Consider the following 13,906-nt stretch of genomic DNA (forward strand, 5'->3'; position numbering starts at 1 on the left):
CCCTCAGACTGTGAGAACTCTATAGTGAAAACCAGTGATACCTGAAAGGGGCAGCTAGAAGCTTCATGGGCAGCAGCTACCACCAGTCTCTGCAGTACTTCTGACCAACTCATCTTCCATGGCTGCTGTCCATGAATGTGTCTTTTTATAGGTTTAATAGGCTGTACCTTTTATCTCTACAAGTATTTTGATCTTAGATATTCAAACATGAGGGAAATCACAATCAGGATTGACTTTATTTACCTTCTTATAACAGAATAATTTAGACATAGAGATATTGATATTTTATCTTAGTTTAAGATAGGTGGATTTTTTTTTTTTAGGTTTTATCATCCCCAGAATATAGCTACTATTACTGCAAGATCTCTCAATACCTTCTGAATGTTTTCTGAAGGAAAGAATACAAATAGACCATGTGAGAAACTGAAAAGCATTTGGCAACTTCAGCAGGTACAGGTATTAGAGGAAAAAACTACAGGTAGCTTTTTTTTTCTTTTTCTTTTTTTTTTTTTTTAATAGGAAGAACTATGCAGCTGAAAAGACCTCAGGTTCATTCTTTCTGAATGAGAATGTCTGGGAAGTGTGCATGGAGAGAGTGGGAGTGTGTTGGGTGTTTTTACACCCTCTTTTAGACTTAGTGTTGGATCTGATCTGTTTCCCTGTCATGTGAGTAGCTGCAGAACATGAACAAAATGTTTACAGGTTGCACGAATGTTATAAAGTATGTCTGTCTCAGAAGAGAAAATAGTAAAGTTACTGATTCATATCGGAAACAAAAGTTTTACATGTTTTTTTACATACTGAAAACAGTGGAGTTGATCAGTATTTTGATATTTGTAAGTATTTTATCATAATAAAGAAAAGGATTTTATGAATGTGTCTTGTATTTTCTATTGAAGATATCAAAGTTTTAGAGAGAAGGCTGTAGTTTTATAACTAGCACTGGTTTTGTAAAAAAATTGTCCCCCCTCATTTGAAGTCTTTTTTATGTTCCAAGTAAAATCTTTTTAGCAGAGGTAAGACATGCAATCAATTGTACGTAGTCTCTGATAGCACATTTTTGAACTATTGACTAATTTTGTAGACTCAAGCAAGTAAGTTTTAGAAGAAGGCATCATTCACAGTAATCTTTCCAACAGGAAGATGCAGAGTTCACATTAGAATGACATGGCATGGTACGGCATCAGGCTATAAGCTGGTGCTGATATCTGAAGAAGACTAGAAATGTTCAATTTCCTGAAATCCCTTGGAAATAGCTTCCCAGGTTATCCATCTGCTGCAACAGTAAGATGAGAGTATGGACTCAGTCTCAGCACTGAGCACTTGGTTGCATCCTCTAATTTAATCTATACCCAAATTGTCCTGAATCTCAACCAGATTACATGGCATGCTCCCAGGGAATTACATCTCAGGTCTGGGCTCTCTGCTGCACTACAGTGATAAGAGCAAACAAGGCTGAAATATATAATCTCCTACCCCCTGAGGCTGCAGGTCTCTGATCAACTTTTTACCCTCTGACACACTTGGGGCCTTTATACTAAAAGGAACAAAATGCTCATTCACCTAAAAAACATACAGAGTATCCACTGAAAGTAGTAGCTGTCAGGAACTGTGCACAGTTGGGTGGTTGATCACCCATAAACTTATCCTCAGAATTAAATAAACTGCAGTAGGGCATTGGAGTCGGCTCTGCTGGTTTTGGCACAGGAGAGAAGCAGTGCCCTCTCCTGTGTTAATAGCCTTTGCCAGTGTCCTGGTTTGGGCCAGGATAAAGGTAATTTTCTGTCTTGTACTTCTGCTTTCAGCTAAGTGTCTTTTAAGTAGCTGCACTTGCTGAAATTAACAGCAAGTTTCTCAGACAGTGTCTGCTTCTGGGGCTGATAATGCTCGATGTTTATAGTTACAGCCAGAGACTGGTGTGCAGAACCAAGGGCACTGCTCAGTTCTGAGGAACATTTCACCCTCCAGAAGGAGAAAAGGAGTAAAAAGGTCCCACCTGCAGCCCTCCTTTGGGGAGGAATGGACAAGATAGATGCCAAAATTGACCAGAGTATTCCATCCCAAACACATCATACTCAGTATAAATTTGAGGGATCACGAGGGTCAAACCCTTATCCTGCTTCTTCTTCACCTGTCCCTGTTTACTCCTGGAAGGATCCCGTCCGTTCCTCTGCCTGCGGTTCTGATCCATGCCAGCCCATATCTGTGTGTTCCTGCCTCGAGCTCCCGACTGCTGCCGACTCCAGGAGTCCAGCCTGGACTTTCCCAGGGCTGCCCTGCAGCCTCGGTGGTGATGTGAGAGTTATTGGGGGAAAAGGGGGAGGAACGTGGTATCCATTTTCCTGTATATTTGTATATATTTTGTAATTTTTCCTTTTTATCATTACTGTTTCATTAAAGCTCTGTAGTTTAGTTTCCAACCCGTAAGTCTCTGTCCCTTATTCTCTCTCCTTCCTTTATCTGGGAGGGGAAGGGGATTAATAGAGAGTACCTGTTATTTGGTTTAATTGCCGGGCCAGAGTTAAACCATGACAGCAGTCATACTCATGTAGTCTTCCATGTTGCAAAGACTGAGTTTCATATTATCATTCATATCATCTGGGAATTTTCTTTTATGTTGAAGAAAAAGCTCAGGAAGTAGCTGTTTTTCCTTACTGAGGATGGGCTGTAGATCAGGCAGGCATCTCTTTGCTGCCATGCACCCACTTGCTATGTACCTGTGCTTTCTCTGCCCTTTCAGAGATTTCTCTCCCTGTTGCTGCAGCAAACAGGACTTTTCTAGCCTTCCAGACATGAGCTGTGATGTAAAAGAACACAGTGAATCAACTCCAGGAAAAAAAAAACAAACCTTCCAAATGATCTATTTCAAAATAACTTTACTGAAAAAAGTGGAATATGGCATGTGGATAAACATGATAGTAAGAAATACTTAGTAATTTTTTTATAAACTTAATGAAAAGGAAATTTGAGATCTGGATTCTTGTAGTTTTAAGTAGGCAAGGAGCAGATTGCTAGAGATGTATCTTGCTTAGCCTTCAGATTTTAAAAAGTTCTGAATAATTTGAGACTTAGAGCACCTTCAGGATGCAGCCTCAGCACAAAGGAACAAATGCCAGAGGATTGCTTCTCTAGAGATGTTTTTTTCTTTTATTACCTATTAAGTAGTATAAAAAAGCATTGTGACAATCTCCTTTATCACTCTGCTGCTAGACAGACTCAATCTAACTTCTGACCTAATTGTTATATTTTGTTGTTCTCCCCAGTCTTATCTTGCTTTGTATTTTTAGTGTGGAGTAAAATTTGTTCTGTTTGTTTAGGGTTTATTTTGTTTTGGTTTGGGTTTTTTGGTGGTCTGATGGGTTTTCTTTTTTGCTTTTTTTTTTTTTTTTTTTTTTTTTTTTTTTTTAACTTACCATTGCTTGCCTATGGTCATTTTTCTTTGATTCTTCTGGTTTTTGAGGACCTAGGATAAAAACATTAATTTTTAAAGCATCCTATAAAGCTTTAATACAGTGTTATATTTCCATCTATGTGCTGCACATACATATAGCCTGCTTATTTTTTGTATTAAGTCTTACAATTGTTTGTACAGAACTACCCTAACAGAGATTTGGCCCATGACTTAATTTCTTAGATACTGTTATTTCCATACCTTTTATTTGTTCAGTGGACAGATGACCTTTTCCAGGTGTCTGCTGTCTTCATGAGACTGGAGATAATGCTGAAGTACTTAAGCAAGAATGTTTCTGAATCAATGTTTTCTTTCCTATTTCTGTCAAACTCTCCAACATTCATGCCAAGTGCAAGTTTTCACTGTGGTAAAACATTTGCATATGTCATCCAAATCTGCTTGTGCAGCAGAATTTGAGGACACAGAATGTCTCTGACAGGAGAATTCTGGATTGTCATGTGAAAACAAAGATTTTCCTCCATTTAACAGAACTGATGTGCTACACAGTCGATTTCTGCATCACTTCTGTTTTATCAAATGTCACCCACATACTTGGGTACATAAATTTAAATAATTTGCAGATGCTCATGACAGTTTTGTTTTTCAGATGTAAATCATAGAGTTTGCATGCATCATAAGGATGAAGTGCATTTTTTTTAAGATCTGGTTTTATATTTTTCCTGTCTCTCATTTGAAAATATTTTGAACACAGCATCAGCTGTTTAAATGCCATCATTTTGCTTCAAATTCATCTCTTTTCTACAGTTTTATGAACCAGATAAAAATTTGCTCTCAATTAAAAATAAAATAAAATAAAAAAAACCCTAGCACTTTGGCTATTTTGTGGAAAATATCAGTCACCCTTGATATTTTTCAATTTAGTCTTGATTCCTGCTTTCCTTTTGTCCTGTTAAAAACTCAGTTTCCAATGTAGTTTGTGATTTCATGAATAAACAGTTTATCTGGAAACCACTAAGGACCCCAGCATCCAAACTTATATTCCAAAATGGTTTTAAAATGCCTATGGTTATATAGAAAGCACCTGTGTATGAACAGCTGAAAGAATTCTGTGTCCCAGGTCTGCAGATGGCAGCAGCAATCAAAAAATGGATGAAGATTATTTAAATACTATTTTCTACCTATTCTGTTCTAATTAAGAGCAAACACTGTTTTAAATAAGAACACTACCTTATTATGATGTCAAACAAAAGAAGAGTCATAATACCACGCTACTCAACAACAGATTAATTTTGAAGTCTATTAAAAATGTCTGCAGAAACTAATCAAGAAAACTTCCAGCCTGCACTAAAAAAATTTTGAATCTCTCCAAATAATTTAACTTCATGACTGGTCTAGGGAGCCTTCATCAGAAAACCAAAGCAGAAGCAAAGCCCAAATGAAAAGTCTGCAGCAGTATTTGAACTGTCTCAGACAGAGCAGTCACTATATATGTTAAAATCAAAGAAAAAAATAGTTATAATTGAGCATTATTTGAGTTGCTTTAACAGAGTGTGTAGCATTTTCAGCAGATATCCTGGGCAAACCCTTGAAATATTCACCTCTGTACTCACAGTCTGATGGTGTTAATGTAATTACTGTTCCTTCATGTAGTTTCTAGAATGTTTAGCAACTATACTAAATTATCCATATATATTCTCTCTGTGTTTATGTTATCAATACATACACAACGTGTGTGTATATATGTATCATATGTAAATATATATACACTTATGCAATGCAGAATATAAAGGAAAACCAGGAGGATGACTCCAGTGTGCAACAGCTTCTTTTAAGTACTATGGAACTGAGCTGACACTGGACTCCGCCAGCTTGCTGAAACCTGCAGATAAGGTCTTGTGCCCAGAGAGGCTTCTGTTCAGGTGTGTGGATGGTGTTAGTGAAAGTTGTAGTCAGTAGGTAGGTATGTGGGAATGCTAAATACATGATGTTAAGGTGATGCTCTACCTCAGCAGAAGCTGTGTCTTGTGGGTGTTGGAGATGCTTAGCACTCTTGCAGGTGCTGAAAATGGTGCTAATGATATAAAATCTTGTTCTGTTTTGACATATAATCTGGAGAGTGGTGGGTGATTGATTGAGTACAGGGATATTTGGTTTGAAAAGATTATAACTGCCTAAACTATATTCAATAATCTAATCTGTTGAACTGTGAAAAACTGAGCAGTGAAATGCAAAGAAAATGAAGAAAAATGACAAAGAAAGGAGGATGGATACACAAAAAAAGCTTCTAATATCAAAAGAGGCCTTTTGCAGATTGTTTTTTTTGTAGGTGTCACATTAAATAAGGCAATGGTCTGGTTGTCACCTTTACGCTGACATCACAGGCTGAGTGACACTCACAGTGTCCTGAAGTCTCAGCCTGGGAAAGATGAGTATCTAATATAATTCATGGGTCACTATGTTCTCTTGATTGTGACTTACTCCCTTTCTTAAAAGTGAAACAAGGATAATGAGGAAAAAAAAAAGAATTTCAGAATAGACTTTCAGACTTTCAGAAAGACTGGCACAGGTTGCCCAGGGAACCTGTGGATGCTGCCCCCCAAAAAGTGGTCATGGCCGGCTTGGATGGGGATACCTGGTGTAATAAAAGGTATCCCTGCCCACACAGAGGGGTTGGAACTAGATGATCTTTAAAATCCCTCCCAATCCAAACTATTCTATTATTCTGTGATCAGAGCAAATCCAGTTTTTCTAGTTTATTGCATCTGGAAGTTTTCCCAAGCATTCATAAAAAACATTTAAGTTATTGTTTAGAGAGAGCCTGGGCCAAGCACAGCCACATCAGTGCCACCAAGCAGGCTTTCTGTTTTCCAACATGTTTTGGCAGAGCACAGGTAGCAGGTCAGACTGTGCCAGCACCCAAAGTTCTGGGAGCAAACTCCCTGCAAGGACAAATTCAGACACGCAGTAGTAAGTACAATTGAGTGTAGGTGCTCATCTCTGAGCAGGTTTTTTGCAAAGGGAATAGTAAATAATTATACAGAAAATTGGACCAGCTATTTGAATCAGTTTCTGCTTCAGTTTCCAGACTGATTCAGGTGGCATATTAGCTGTGGCACTGCTCTCACCTCACTTCCTATGTGAGACTCCAGAAATCATGTTCAAGCCTGTTTCTCAGGCATGAGATAAAGAATTATCAATGTTAGAACTCGAAGCAGGAGTTATAATTACAGACAGGAAAGTGCTTTACCAAAATTTTATTTTCTGTCTTGCTGTATATATGTATATATATATATTTATTTGTTTATTTTTCATTTTATTGTATAATTGTCATCTTTACTGATCTGGATTTCACCTTCTGAATCAGTCTACAGGGGGTATATAAAAACTACACTGCCCCCTCCTCTGAATTATTGCAATCAGGGAGTAATCTGGAAATGTAGCTCTGCAACATGGCCATCTAATATTAGAGTGGGAACACCCAGGATATCAGAGCTGAGCAGCACTCGGGTATGGACACTGAGTAGGTGTGATAATGCTGAAATAATACAGGAGTCTCCTGATTGTGCTTCACAATGGCTGGTGTGGGTGTGTTGCATCATGACAAGGTGTTCAGGGGTGTTTGTGGAGTCACTTGCACTAAGATCATGCTAAAAAGGATTGAGATTTTAAAAAAGATTAAGCCAAAGAATTTTCTCTTGCATCCAGTAATTCATGCAAGAGGAAAAGGCTCCATTTCCCTTTCTGTAAAGTGTGTGTTGCTGTTTTGTTGTGCTTTACATTCTCTTTCTTATATGTCCCTTCTGGACTTCCTTTCTAGTATAGCTTAAGGCCCTTCAGAGTCAGTAGCCATCCCAGTCTGGGCACTGGATCCATTATTCAGCATTCAGGGCTTCCCATGCTCAGATGTGCTTCACTTCTAGTACTTGGCACTCTTGCGCCTGTAGGCACTCTACAAACATGAGTTAATGCTGCTTACTGGCACGAAGAGTTACCTTTCTCATTTGGCAGGAAAAAGCTCCCCAGATAAGATATAAAATCACTAACAAAATGAATAGTGAGATACTTAAATAACTCCCCAGTTAGAGCAGTGAAGAGTCCATCCTGAACACCAGTGCAGCTGCCTTAAAGCCTACCCATCAGGACACTTGCAGAGGCATCAGGGATGCCCAGGCTGAGCAGGAAAAAATTGGCTATTTTATGAATGACAGTGTTAACTACCAACACCTTCTGCTTCTCCAGAGTCAAATCAAGAGAAGATGTGCTGTGCCTTGCAGTGAACTTCATAGCTGTGTGTATCCTGGTAAATAAAATAAGCAAAGGCTCACCTTCTGTACCTGAAACAAAGGCCATAAATGTTCTGAGTCTGTATAGCCGGACTTTCCTGGGTACTTTCATCCATATGGTCTATTGGGAACCAGAATTTCACCTGGTTGGGCCCTCTTGCCAAAACCATACTGGGGAGATTCCATTTGACCACGACCAAATCCTGGCCCTCTCCAGCTGCTAATATGGGCACAGATGACATTTGTGTGATGTGTGTTGGGAGTGCCATAAGCAGCAATGTGTTTCTGCTTACTGAATCACACTGGACCAGTTGTGACACCTTGTCCCCACTCGTTCTGCACACTTTAATCTCCATAAGCTGGCTGCTGTATGGGCACCATTGCCTGCAGCATTCCTGCATGACAGTGGTATTTAGGTGTCTTGTAAATAAGAGGCAGCCTGGCATCCACTTTCTGTAGTTCTCTACTTGATTTAGCCACTGGCATTCATCTAAAGTTTCATTATAGGTGCCAAAATTTCTGTATTCGATTGTAAGTCTTTCTTGTGCTTCTCCTGATTTGCAAAATGGGTGCAATAATGCTTATTCCAATCATTAGTCTGTTGTCTTTCAGCACAAATTGTAGATTTTTGTCACTCTTGTGTCACAGAAGCCAGCACATCAGTGAATGCTGATTTAACTATGGAAACAGCCAACATCTTTGTCATGTAGATGATCAAGCTAGAACCTGACATTGGTATTTGTTTGGGGAAATCTTGTGGTGTTCTGATGCTGGAAATCTGTGGTCAAAACCAGGGTCATGTGGGTAACATCAAGAAGGATAGGAGCAAGTGGAAATTGAGGTCTCTCTACTTCATGAGGAAAAATGGGCCTTCTGGTTTGCAGCATGGAAAACCAGATGTGTTGGAGGAGCTGACTCCAGGCTAGAGGCAGATCAGGTCTCAAGGACATCAATGGAGAGTGGTTTTGGAAAGCTATGTTTTAATGGTAGGACTGCTCAAGGGACTGAGTCACGTTTAGCATGGGAGCTGGAGAAAAATCTGTTCTGTTCTTAACATTGCACCACTTTTCTTTGTGGCTTTGCAGTAGTCACATCATGTCAGCATTTTTAAATTGGTACTTAAGTCCTTGTTTAGCCCTTTAAAAAGGAGCTTTTAATTTCCTTGAGGTACCACCCCAGATATCTCCTAGTTAATGGAATCTCCAGCTCTGTGGCGAGCTTTGGCCACTTCTGTTGTAAAGTATAGGTATCAAAGCATCACCTTTGGGGACCAGGGCTCAGGACTGGCTGCTGCACCTTAATCATCAGTCTAAACATCCCACTGGACTAACTATATCCCTTTACGCTTGCAGATCTCCAGGAGAACATGAATATGAACACTGTGTATGTCACAGCCTTTAACACAACTAGGTTACACTTTGTACTTACAATATTGTTCTTTTGAAACATTTCTTTGAATTCAGGCTGTGCTCCTTTCACAAGTGGCCCAACACGCTGTAATATCATAGAAATGAGATTTCACAAACTAAGATCAATCTAGAGCTTGATCTCCTGTACCTAAGTGTTTGGTCTTGCAGTTGTTTGAGCCAAATACCTATTCTCCACTTTCTTCTCATCAATCAGATAAACTCAAATGACTTAAACCATCACTTGAAGAAAGAAATATTCACACAAGAAATCCTTGGAAGGAGGACTAAAGGATCACAAGATAGCTCAGCAATATTCATATCAGGGAAACCTTGGAGGCCAGAAGTAGGGTGGAATGAGTCAAATGGGAAACAATTCTGTATGTGTCTTGGAAGAGTTTTTCCCTTGCAATTATTACCTAAAGCTGTCTGGAAGCTTTCCCTTGAACCTTTATTTCCCTTGACTCAATAACAAAATAATCCACATTACAAGCTTCACTCTGGGTATGTAATGGAAATGCAAAATGCAACAACTTTTATCAGCAGCATTGTAAGGTCCTGCCTAATGTCAATCATACAGGACTTGTTCAAGGGCTGTAAGCACTCTGAATAGTTGCTGTGTGACCAGTCCAGGCATTCCTTTTGCATATGTGCATTTTCACAGGCAGAAGACACTGTGAGGCTCCATTGGACTGAGCCTCCAAAGTATGTTGCCATTGCAGTAAGTATGCCATGGCCTGTATGGCTTCATGCAGATAACTAAGAAATAAGTTTCTGTGGAAGGATGTTAGACCACAGCATAAGTCAATGGAAGAGGACCCAGTCTGGTGAGGGAAAGAGGGAGACGTGCAGATCTGGCTCCTCCAGAGGAAAGAGAAGCCCAATCACTTGCACAGAAGTGGCTGTGGACGTCCCCTCCTTGCTCTTCCTCATGGGGAGCCTCCAGATAAGACAGGGGGGGTCCTATTGCGTCAGCTGCTGACATCTTCTTGTGCCACTGCTACCAAATCTGTCCTAACACCTTTTTCGAGGGTAAATCTAAACGTTTCCTGACAGCAAGTTGTTGTCACGCCAAGGGTTAGTGTCTCCTTATCGTGAGGAAGCACTTTGGTTTCAAGGGGCCACCAAGATGACCAGATTGCCTTGGCCCTCAGCTCTCTCCCTGCTAACAGTCCTCCAGCTGAAGAAGCAAGTTTACAGCAGGGGAGAAGAGTTTATGTTCAGAGGTATCATTTATAAAAGTAGCAGTGCACGATTTGTCTTTTATATTAATTCATGTTATTTTATTGCTCTAGTAGCCAAATGTTCCAGATAAGGGATTTTGTCATGTCAGATACCATTTTTTTTCCAGTCTTTTGGCCTCATTCTTTACCCAGTTCAACTTCATTCAAAAGGGCAACATGCTAAAGATTTCAGTGAGAATAAGAGCAAGCCAAATCATTACCACAAATCAAATTTGTGGTGTCTCACTTCCTCCTGTCACCAGGATTCCTACACATATCTGATGTTCTTGTGACCAGAAAGTCAAAACCACTGCTTAGGAAACTGCCTTACCCAAGGATGACAAAGTCAGAGCTTGCCTGCAAGGGGGTGAGCCCTGTGGCCTCCCCTGGGGCTGCATTCAGTGGCATGGCTGCAGCCAGGTCCTGGCCCTGCAGAGCCTCCACTATGTCTGGCCGTGCTCTACAGCAGTGTTGTGATGGACACATGATGTCCCCTGCCCTGCTGTGCCTGGTTACTGAGCTGTCACCCCGGCAGCCATCTTCTCACCAAGCAACCCTTGCTGAGATCCATCGGGTGGATGGGTGACATGCTCGGTCCTCCAGTAACCATCCTTGGGCTTCTCTTGCTTGGGTGGAATGGATTTAAGTTCACAGCTGTTCTGAGGAGGGGAAAATGCTGTTCAAAGGGTACATGAGGAATGAAGCTGATTCCTCCCTGGGGTGGAAAGAGAAAGGGAAGCTTGGGGCTTTCCCCAGCTCGATCTTAAAATTTCTACACTGGAATGCATGTATTTATGAGAAATTAAGCAATGGTTACACACTGTCCCATACAGTGAATATCAGAGGTAAGATGTTCCAGCCTTTCAGTTTCACAGATTTAACTAATTGCTTGCAGTGGTTCTTGACAGACAAAATAGGAAATGAATGTAATGAATATCTAAAAGGGGATCAGCAGGTGGTGACAGCTTGGCTGTGAGGCAAGTGCTCATTTCAGGCTTCAGGAACAGAAAATGATGCTGCTGGCCCTTCTCTCCAAGTGGCACAAGTTGGTCCTGCATCCCCTTGGTCTCTGCAGATCCCCCCAGGCCAGCACACCCATGGAGCACCACCCTTTGCTTGTGCTGGAAGCCACTGGGATGCCTTGGGGATGAAGACCACTTGGTTCCTCAGGGAATCAAGTGCCTCACTGTCACCAAGGCATCTTTAGCACCCTTCCCAGAGGAACTGTACACCTTTGGCTGACATAGTACCCCAATAGATAGCCCTTAAAAATATCAGTCAGAGTACACTCTACTGGTGTGAACGTAATCCATTAGGTGTATTTTTCCATATGCTATTTAAGCTGACTTGGCTCTAGCTACACTGCAGTGAACTCTGTGGCACGATTTAGTTTGTTGATTTAAAGGTTTTTATGATGTGACCTCTCTGTTACCTTAGAGCACTGCGAAAGTCCTAATGACTTCAGCACTCAAAAAATAAATGCATTTTATTTGAGCTTTGTGCTAATGCTGAAAAAACTGAATAAGGCATGAAAGGAAGTTATAATGAACAATCATGATATAGGCAGAAGTACATCATTAATCCTGGTGGGATTTTTTTCAGCATTTTTTTTTCTTTGATAAATAATGCAATTTGGAAATTCATAAGAGCTAGCAAATGTGTTGATTTTTGACAAGCATTTTGCCTGAAAAGCAACTTTTAAAGTTTCAAGATGTAGTATTACATCTTGACATTTTCAGAATGGGTTAGGGCAACTGATTTCAATTTCAAGGGATTTCTTCCACTGTCCAGCATTGCTGCAAGCTGCTTCCAAGCCCTGTTTCCTATCCTCTTGTGCTATGCTTGCTCAGCCCTGCAGCCCTGCATTGCTGCACCTGTTATAGAAGGGATTAGAGACGCAGAGGATTCACAGAAAGTCTTATGAAAGAAATGAGACCTCTTGTACAAGGTCTTTCCCAAAAGATCTACAGATCCTACAGTAAAATCCCTAAGTGGTATCAGGAACTACTAACTAAGCCTCCTAGGGCCATCTCATCTACAAGGTTTTATCTAGGCATTCTCAAAATATGCTGATCACTTGACACCTATGTGGTTATAAGAGCACATGTCAACATGATGAGACATTGAATTAGGAAGCATTTTCTAAAGAAAGAATGAGTATGGAAGAGGCCACTTTGGATAGGGCTTTGAGCAACCTGGTCTAGTGAGTAGTGCCCATTACCATCCAACCCAAACCATTCTAAGATTCTATGATTAACAAACCAAATTTTGTCTTAATCCCAAGAAAGAAGTATGAGTTAATGTGCCCAGCAGAGATCAAGATGAAAGGGAGTGCTGGAGCCTGACCTGAAGATGATCAGATGCTAACTACTTTTTCACAGCTGTGGATCTACACAAGGAAATTTTATTTTAGCAGAGTTACTGTATTTTGAAAATCTTTTCAAGATAAGGAGAAGCTTAGCAGTTCTCTGAGTTGCATCTGTGGTACTTTGCATTTTTGTTTGGGACTGAAGGTGATCTACTGTGGGTTTTGGCTACTGATGCACAGCACATGCACCAAAATTTTTATGTATGGGTAAAATATCGAGCAGAAAATGAAAAAATTATTAATTTTGGTGAAAGGCAGAAATGGTTTTATTAAATAAGACTTAAAATAGTTATGCTTTTCTGTATAATTTCCTCAAGCCTTTGGCACTTCAAACTACTGCATTGGATTATTTCCTTATCCCTTTTATACCACCAGCAAATACCATTAGATGTCAATATAGTAATAATTTTATGTACTAAAATAAAATTCTGTTTGTATTTTGTTCTCTTTCTTAGATATAAAGATAAGAGATCTCTTTCACTGGCAGTCAAAGTCCACAGGCACTATGAAGAAAAGCTTGGTTTTCCTTGATCAAATCAGGGACATTTCGTTTTCCTTATTGTTTCCCAGACTATTAAGTGCTTCTTCATTTTTCTAGTTGTCATAATCAGATCCATTCAGTTTTCACAGTTGTTCCCACTTGATGTTTTCACTTTTATCTTACCACAGTAATTTTCTGGAGGACTCACACAAGAAGAAGCAGGGTGAAGTAGTTTATGATGGAGATGAACTTTTGACAAACCAGTAAATCCAGCTCCCTACTTCCTCTCACCAACAGATTGAACCCATGGCTCTGCATCTCAGGCCCACACTACATCTGAGAAATTATAGGACACTAGTTAGTTCTTTAAAGACACTCTGAATGAAACAGCTCCTTATAGGAAGTTACTACTCTGCCTAACACATTGGTTTCTATTTCTCAAATTTGTGCTTGTTGTAATCCCTTTATGAAGGTTATTTTTTTGCCATCACAAGGAAGATGTCTCCTCTGGAGCCAATCAAACTGATATACCTGTGTCTGTGTTCTCATTTTTTCCACAAGCCCACCAGATTTTTTTCTGGAGGACGGACAGGAGTGTAAATTATCATCTTTCTGCTCATGGCAGTGAAAGGGATGATGAAGTTGCACAAAGGCAGAGACAAGTAGTGGGATTTCAGGACTGCTCATTAAGAAGGTGTCAGTTACCTGAGAGTTGGCCTCTTTGTAATTACTT

Source organism: Calypte anna, chromosome 2, assembly GCF_003957555.1.
Source record: "Calypte anna isolate BGI_N300 chromosome 2, bCalAnn1_v1.p, whole genome shotgun sequence".
Taxonomy (NCBI): Eukaryota; Metazoa; Chordata; class Aves; order Apodiformes; family Trochilidae; genus Calypte; species Calypte anna.